Genomic DNA, 8,483 nt, shown 5'->3' with positions numbered 1-8,483 from the left:
CCCAAGATGTAAAGGAGAGGACATGGCCTTAAATATCTCTCTGCCGCCGTGGTGCTCTGCTCCCAGTATGCTAGCGTCGACCGCTGCCAATTATCTCTAACACAACACACAACAAGGGCAGACACTTTTCTGAGACATAAACTACACAACCTTATCTGGAGAACAGGTGAGCAATACAACTGGACTGAAACCAATGAGCCTCCGTGAGTTACTTGGCCAGTGCCAGCCATTAAACTTTGATTAATAAGATCGCTAAAAATCATACCGAAGTTAAGATGACAAGACTTATCTCCAGGTTCGGCATATTAGTGGCAGAGACAATGAATTGGCGACGCTCTCAGCCGTATGTTCGCGGCAGAGTCTGGGGAAGGCAAGGGCCACGTGGAGCCGGATCTTGGGGTGAATTTCCTTCTCTCCGAGACTCCCGGCTTCTTCTGCGACTTAGCCGGCAAACAGGCCGAGGACCCCGGGTGGGGACCGATTCGGCAGCAGTTGGCGGATGGCGAGGTCTTCGGGGGGTGGGGTCTTGTGTAAAGGGGAAGACAACCGTGGTGAAGGGAAGGTCTGTATTCCACAGGAACGAGTTAGCATGGCACTCAGATATTTCCACGATTTGGCGGTAGGGGATCATTTGGGGTTCTACAAGACCTTGAACAGAGGGCGGGAACACATGTTTTGGCCCAACCTATATGGCGATGGCAGGCGATTTGTTGGCAACTGTGTCCAGTGTAAGCGCGGTAAGCCCGATGTTGGGCTGCACAGAGAACTACTACAGTCGCTTAGGGAGCAGTGTCCTCTGGACCGCGACTCAAAGATCGAAACAACGATCGACGGAAACTGGCGCCAGAAACGCACCAGCTCACTCTATTTCATCCCCTTAGGGGTTGAACTACCAAAAACACGAAAATACGTGTTTTCTTATTTGTAACCTTGAAGTCAAATACCAATTTTCGTAGATTTAGCCTAAAAAATACTTCCATAGTTCTTCCATAACTATTTATCTCAAAATAAAATGTTCATCCACTATTTCACCTCATAGACGTTAAATTCCCAATAATACTGGAACACATATTTCTTTATTTCTGACCTAGAAACCAGATACAAATTTTCGTCTGCCTAGCTTCAAAATTACCTTAAGAGCTACACGTTTCAAAAATCCTTTCATTTCCTGTGTATCCCCCTTAGAGGTGGAATTTCGAAATATGCAGTATAAGCGGTATAAGATCAACACCCTTTCCAAATCTCAAGGTTTATTTTCCTTGGCGGTCTGGACTGTGTGAATTTCATAGTAATGGCCTCCACACACACACACACACACACACACACACACACACACACAGACACACACCACTAACAATGCCACCACCACCTCCTGGAGAAATTTCTGCAGACGCCCTTGTTCCACTGCAGTCATATTTTGCCGACGACCTACATTTAGCAGCGTGGGAGGGATAGTGTCGTGCAACAGACAGTATACTCAGTAGACAACGAACTGTTCGTTGTGAAATCAGCGACATAGGAACCGAGACTGACACAGAAGGTGCTGAAGGTGAAGCACACTAGACTCGTGTCTAACACGGCTTCAAATAGTATCGATTTACTATGAACGGAAGTTCCGAAAAGTGAGCAAGTAATTTTACAGTAAATTCAGTACCGATGGTGAGGATATACAACGAAAAACATTTCTATAAAATTTCAAAAATAATGAAATATTCCACTCAAGTCGCGCGACAGAAAACGCAATGGATATGCTTGCACTTAAGACGGAAGGCCCTACGTGCTTACGCAGGCTTACGACAGATCGCAAAATTCGGCAGTAGGCGTAAGCCAACGTCTTGTGCTGCCATCTGTTATTGATGCCAGGCATCAAGGTCTCAGTAGTACGGCCATCCACTGGAGAGTAGTTTGCTTTGTAAGCACTCCGTCTTCAGGCCACGAGTGACCTACTGGGACAGCACCATCCGACCGCCGTGTCATCATCCGTGGAGGATTCGAACAGGAGGGGCGGGGGTCAGCACACTGCTCTCCCGGTCGTTATGTTGGTATTCTTTGACCGGAGCCGTTACTATTCGGTCGAGTAGCTCCTCGATTGGCATCATGAGGCTGAGTGCACCCCGAGAAATGGCAAGAGCGCATGGCGGCCTGGATGATCACCCATCCAAGTGCCGACCACGCCCGACAACGCACTTAACTTCGGTGATCTCACGTGAACCGATGCAACCTCCGCGGCAAGGCCGTTGCCGCAGATATTTTAGAATAGTTGCTTACGTTTCATAATAATCTAGTTTACGGGGAAAATGTAAAAAAGGCGATTGTCACCGAAGCTACAACTAATCGGAATTTCTGGTTAGTTATCAAGTGGTCTTGTGTGCGAGCCTGAATTTTTCATCCTTTGCGGTGGGAATGATTCAAACCCGTCATGTTCTTCTTATGAAGCGTTCTATTTATTTTGCACACAATGATCGTTTGTAGTTGTCTTGAGTTACTACGTTGATAAATTTTTGTTTGGCGCACGTATCATAACTGAGATTTGCGCTTAATGGCTGAAGGTGAATTAGCGTAATGAGTAGTAGCGAATGTTACAGTAACATGTTAGTAAATTATTTCAGGTAAATTACGTTAGTCGTGTAATATTATCCGTATACCAGTACAGTATATGGGCCAATTACGTTAGTCATGGAATACTATCCGTACAAGACTATGTCACCTTGGTGTCCCGGAATTTGCTTCAATTTTGGAATCCACGAAAGAACTGGAAATTTTCCTTTACACAGCTTTCCATATAATTTCTATTACAGTGATTCAGTCTTGTGTGTCACTCGACTTTTCTGACTGTGAAATAAATTCTATCGCTCAGGTGCTTATTACCTCTTCGTGTTTCCATTTGCCGATATTGCGCATAAACACTTACATATCTCAAAGTTGCTATGGACATTGATGGAACGACACACTTTTCTGTGGCGACACTGCAGTTTAGAGATAGAAAAACCGATCAGTTAAAACGACATGGGTATTTTAGTTCTGAATAACCGATGTCTTTCGGTATTTGTTTGCCCTCGGTTATAACAGGTATCTTTTTATTTTTTCCTGATAACCACGTAAAGACAGATATACCAATTAGCCACAGCTGTCATAGTAAAATTTTTAGTTTTCAAATAAACCTTTTTTAAAAAAGACGAGTAATTTTTATTCGTAAGATTTCCATAGCTCTGAAATACTGCGTTATTACAGAAAAAATGGGAAAAGTGATGTATGCCACTTTAATAACACTGCTGATAGAAACGAGCAACAAATGAATTGGTCCAACATTGCCGAGACAATACTGTGCCTGTTATACAAGCAGAGCGCGAGAATGGACGCAGTTTCTCGCTGTTGTCGAACGTCAGTTGTAACACAGAATGGCACCATCTGGAAGCCTGGAAGTATTTTACGATATGCAGTACGTGTGAAGCACAATGGTCGATTTGGTCACTTGCGACATCATACAAGGAAAAAAGTTAAAATTTTACAAATCATTCATAGTTCAGGATAAAAATAGAAAGTGCCTGATCTGCTGCCTGTGTCTACGTAGTATGCCGTTATCTGCTTTTAGCCCTTAACAGAGAAATTAAAACGAAAAAGAGAGTTCTCCTGCCGCAGTTTTCACTCTTTATTGCTGGACTATGCCCGCATAGTGCTGTGATAATCGATTTCAATATAATTTTTGAGCAGAGTTCTAAAAACTAAAATCAGTAGGATAATACTGGCAGTTTTCTGTAGTATAGAAGCACTCGCTATATTTTGAGAGAAGCAGCGAACATCGGACAAAGTTTTATTGGACTATTTAATTTAAAGAAATTAGAATTATATTAATACCGTCAGTTGCTCACGGGTGTTGATAAATATAAACGTGGACAAGTGAAAATGTGTGCCGCGACCGGGACTCGAACCCGGGATCTCTTGCTAAAATGACAGACGCTCTATCCATCTAGGCCACCGAGGGCACAGTGTATGGTTCGACTGCAGGGACTATCTCGCGCACGCCTCCTGCGACACTCACATTCTCACCTTGAATGTCCATACACTACAGTCGTAGAGTCCCACTCCAACACACTCATTCCTCGTGGAAGACGTGTCCATATCCATATAAATATATGGTTCTGGCAATACCAGCCATGACCTTCTTCTATGAAGATGCACAAGTATTCCCCGAACTGTTACGGGACTTCGTAAGAATGTGTTCCACGAGTAATGAGTGTGTTGGTGTGGGACACTACAAATGTAGTGTGTGGACATGCAAGGTGAGAATGTGAGTCTCGCGAGAGACGTGCGCGAGATAGTACCTGCAGTCACACTATCGTCTGTGCCCTCGGTGGCTCAGATGGGCAGAGCGCCTGCCATGTAAGCAGGAGATCCTGGGTTCGAGTCCCAGACAGGCACACATTGTCACCTGTCCCCGTTGATATATATCGACACCCGTGAGCAGCTGACGGTATTAATATAATTCTAATTTCGTTCTGGACGGCTGCAGGTCATCATAAAGGTATTTGACGTTTTGATTACATTTATCAAGAAACTGAGAAAGTAAAATTTTTTTAATCTTTGTTTGATTTCTACATTTACAAGAGGAAATGATGTAAATAAAAGACTGAAAATCGGTTATTACAAGAACTGGTATTGTGACGGGCTTTAACAATTACGTTAAAGTGAGGCTGGGAAACTGATAAGAGCCGAAAACCAGTTGTTTCAGCGATAACCGACATTCCCACTGCTGTTCTGAGTGCTAAGATTGACGCGCAAGGACATCTAGAACAGTTTCACAGAAAGGTTACTGCAACTCTGATGTTCTCAAAATGAACGGGCCAGCCATTGGCGTCCGCGAGGGGGGAGGGGAGGGGGAGGGGAGGAGGTGGGGAGGGGAGGATAGGCAAAAGGGCACGTTCACCCGTCGCCCCTAACCATCCTTGGAATCAGGAGTAAAGAGTTTTTATTCGTTACAGTATACTCACACTCTTCCAGATAAGAATTCTCCACAATACTGCTAAACCTTAGCTTTGACCAGTTGTAGCGCTTATAGAGTTAGGGTCTAGTAGCTTGATGCACCTCGTAACTGACCAGCTGATTTGTACACAGAGTGCCAGTCTCAGAATCATGCACTCCAGCCCCGACGCGCCTTCCCCCCTCCCCACCACTGGAAATATTTCTGCAGTCTCCAGTCTGCCACTGTGCATATATTTTGATAACATCCTGGTTTTAATAGCATCGAAGGAACAGCATTGTGGAGTAAAGGGTAGACCTAGCACAGAACACACCATTCACAATGAAACGCATCACTTAGTAGATGGTGAAGTACCTTGAAGCTAGCCAGATAGAAACAAAACCTCCTGGCACCGTATCTAACCCAAATTCTAATCTTACACTAATCTCTTGTATGTACCTACCACGCCCTCAAAGAGCCAACGATTTACTATTATCAGAAGTTCCGAAAAATGAGGAAGAAATTGACCCACACTTTTTTCCGTTGTTCATTATTTCGATTACCCCATAAAGGGAATGGACTTGTAGCCACAGGTTACACAAGCGATAGATGGTTTAAAATACATAAAAAGAGATGACAATAGGAAACCATTTTTAAAAACACAATGATGCACGGCTTTTACGACTTTTATAGGAAAAAAAAATGAATGACAAAATAAAGGTTTTTCAAAAATACGCTGGTGGACAATATTGGGGATTTTTTATCTTTATAGATGACTAGCGGAAAAGCTTGGTGTTGACCAGGCATTTATTTACAGCTGTGCGTCCACGTCCGTACTATGCAGCGTCTGGCCTTGTCCTGAGTTTTTATGACGTATCTCCTGAAACATGTGTCGTACAATGATATAATTTTGTAGGTACATTCAGCGTCATATGCGGATACAGTCTGCAAAATTTATTGCGAATATAGTAGCAAAGAAGTAACAAATTTAAATGTCACGAAAGCTGTGATCCCCACACACATGGGTGCAACTAATGTACACAGGATGCTTGGCTCGATCATTATGGCTACCATCACCTGTGGTCGAAATTGGACCAGCTGTGTCGACGTAGTGAAAATATAAATGTGCATAACATGGTAAACGTCCGCAACTAATGTACACAGGATGCTTGGCTCGATCATTATGGCTACCATCACCTGTGGTCGAAATTGGACCAGCTGTGTCGACGTAGTGAAAATATAAATGTGCATAACATGGTATACGTCCATTCTTTCCAGCCATCAGACCTGATGTACGATCAAAAATATCATGTAAAAGTGGTAGGGGCAACGGCCTTGCCGCAGTGGATACACCGGTTCCCGTCAGATCACTGAAGTTTAGCACTTTCGGGCGTGGTCGGCACTTGGATGGGTGACCATCCGGGCCGCTATGCGCTGTTGGCATTTTTCGGGTTGCACTCAGCCTTGCGATGCCAATTGAGGAACTACTCGACCGAATAGTAGCGGCTCCAGTCAAAGGAAACTACCACAACGAGTGGGAGAGCCAGCTCCTCCTCCACCCTCAGTGAGAATGACTTGGCGGTCGGATGGTCCTGATTGGCCACTTGTGGCCTGAACACGGAGTGCTTTTTTAAAGTAGTGCTCCCTACATAAAACTGCCAGTCTTGGCTGAGGGACTGTCCACGGTAAATGCTGCATTGGACCTACGAATACTATTAAAATAACGGTTTGAGTTCTCTTTAATTGTCCAATCATCTGAAGTGAGTCCTTATTGAAGTGCGCTGAAAAATAGATTTTATGTTAATGGCGGATAAATTTTATGTTAATAGCGGCAAATTAACTTTACCCTAATGACACACAAGGTCAATGCCGTTCTATCACGTAAAGTATTCTCAGATCGAAATGTTTTGCATTACCAAATCTCCAATGTAGATCCATCATACCGCAATTATAATTCTCAAAATAATTTGGAGCTACGTTCAATGGATATTTAAATTCATCTTTAAAAACAATACCAGAATTCTCATTAGATCATCATTATCAGTGGCTAGAGTATTCCTATTATTTCGTCTACCAAAAACCGCGTCTCACTATGGCTTTTTCAGTACGCTGTTTTGTTTTCCACTGCTGACAATAGAAACGATCTGGCAGATGTGACATTGTAGATGTCCAGTATGCGTGTCTTAATGCAAATAAACCGTCTGGAACATTTACCCTTGAACGTCCCTAGAATGAGATTTCATGGAACGTTATTACTTTCCTGTGTCCATTTCTATCACACCAGCTGATCGCAACGACTGGGGAGAGTGAGGAGGAGGTGGGGTGAAAGTTGGCAGCACTTTGAGTGGCAGAAACCTCACGTTTCCGTCATTTGTTTTCATAATGACGTAGTGCCAATTCGTCACATTGGACTTCTCTCGGAAACGTTTACATTCATCGTCTGGATATTAATGTCGCCTTCTGAGGTATGCAGTCGCACCACTCTGTACGAAATAGGTCCTAAGCTGATGCAGTCGACAAGTAACGTCGAAATATATCGTCACCTCGAAATATATCGACATCTCGAAATAAATCAACACCTATAAATAAATCGCCACCCCGAAATAAATCGCAACCTCGAAATAAATCGACACCATGAAAAAAATCGAAACTTCGAAATAAATCGCCACCTCCAAAAGACTGCTACATAGAAATGATTCGATATCCCGAAATATATCGACATCCAGACGCATTTCAGCTTACCGTATAGTTCGATATCTCGAAACTCAAGGGCTCTCGCGATAAATCGAGGTATAGAAATCTATCGATATCTTGAAACATATTGGTACCTCGTAATATAAAGACATCTCTAAAAATACGATACCTAGAAATTTATGGATTATTTGAGATATAGAGGTTTCTTGAAATATATCGATATCTAGAAAGGAATCGATATCTGATGGACACCGATACATTGAAATATATCGATACCTCGAAATATATAGGCAACCCGATTTGTGTCGGTATATCAAATTAAATCGATATCTCGACATAAACGGATACTTCGAAATCAATCGATAACTCGAAATAAATGGAGTCCTCAATATAGATAGATATCTCGAAATAAATCGACATCTCGATATAATGTGTGCCCCGACATAAGTCGATATATCGAAATGAATCGATAATGGGAAAAAATGGATGTCTCGAAATAAATCTGTACCCCTAAGAAAACTTTTCTCGAAATAAATAGATATATCGAAATATATCGCTATCTCGATAAATACCGATATCTAGTGGTCGGATATATGTTTCAAGATGACATGACATATCAGTATACTTCGATATACATGGAAATACTTAGGATTTTCAATACATCGATAGATTTCTAGACCTTGGGGAAAAAATCGCCGATCCGACCTCGGTGCAAAAACGCAGACCTACGGAAAAAACGCCGACCTCGGGGACAAACGCAGACCTCGAAGGAAAAACGTCGACCTCAGGGTAAAACGCCGACGTCGGGGTAAAACGCCGACCTTGGGGGAAA

Source organism: Schistocerca gregaria, unplaced genomic scaffold, assembly GCF_023897955.1.
Source record: "Schistocerca gregaria isolate iqSchGreg1 unplaced genomic scaffold, iqSchGreg1.2 ptg000378l, whole genome shotgun sequence".
Taxonomy (NCBI): Eukaryota; Metazoa; Arthropoda; class Insecta; order Orthoptera; family Acrididae; genus Schistocerca; species Schistocerca gregaria.
This window is presented reverse-complemented; position numbering follows the sequence as displayed.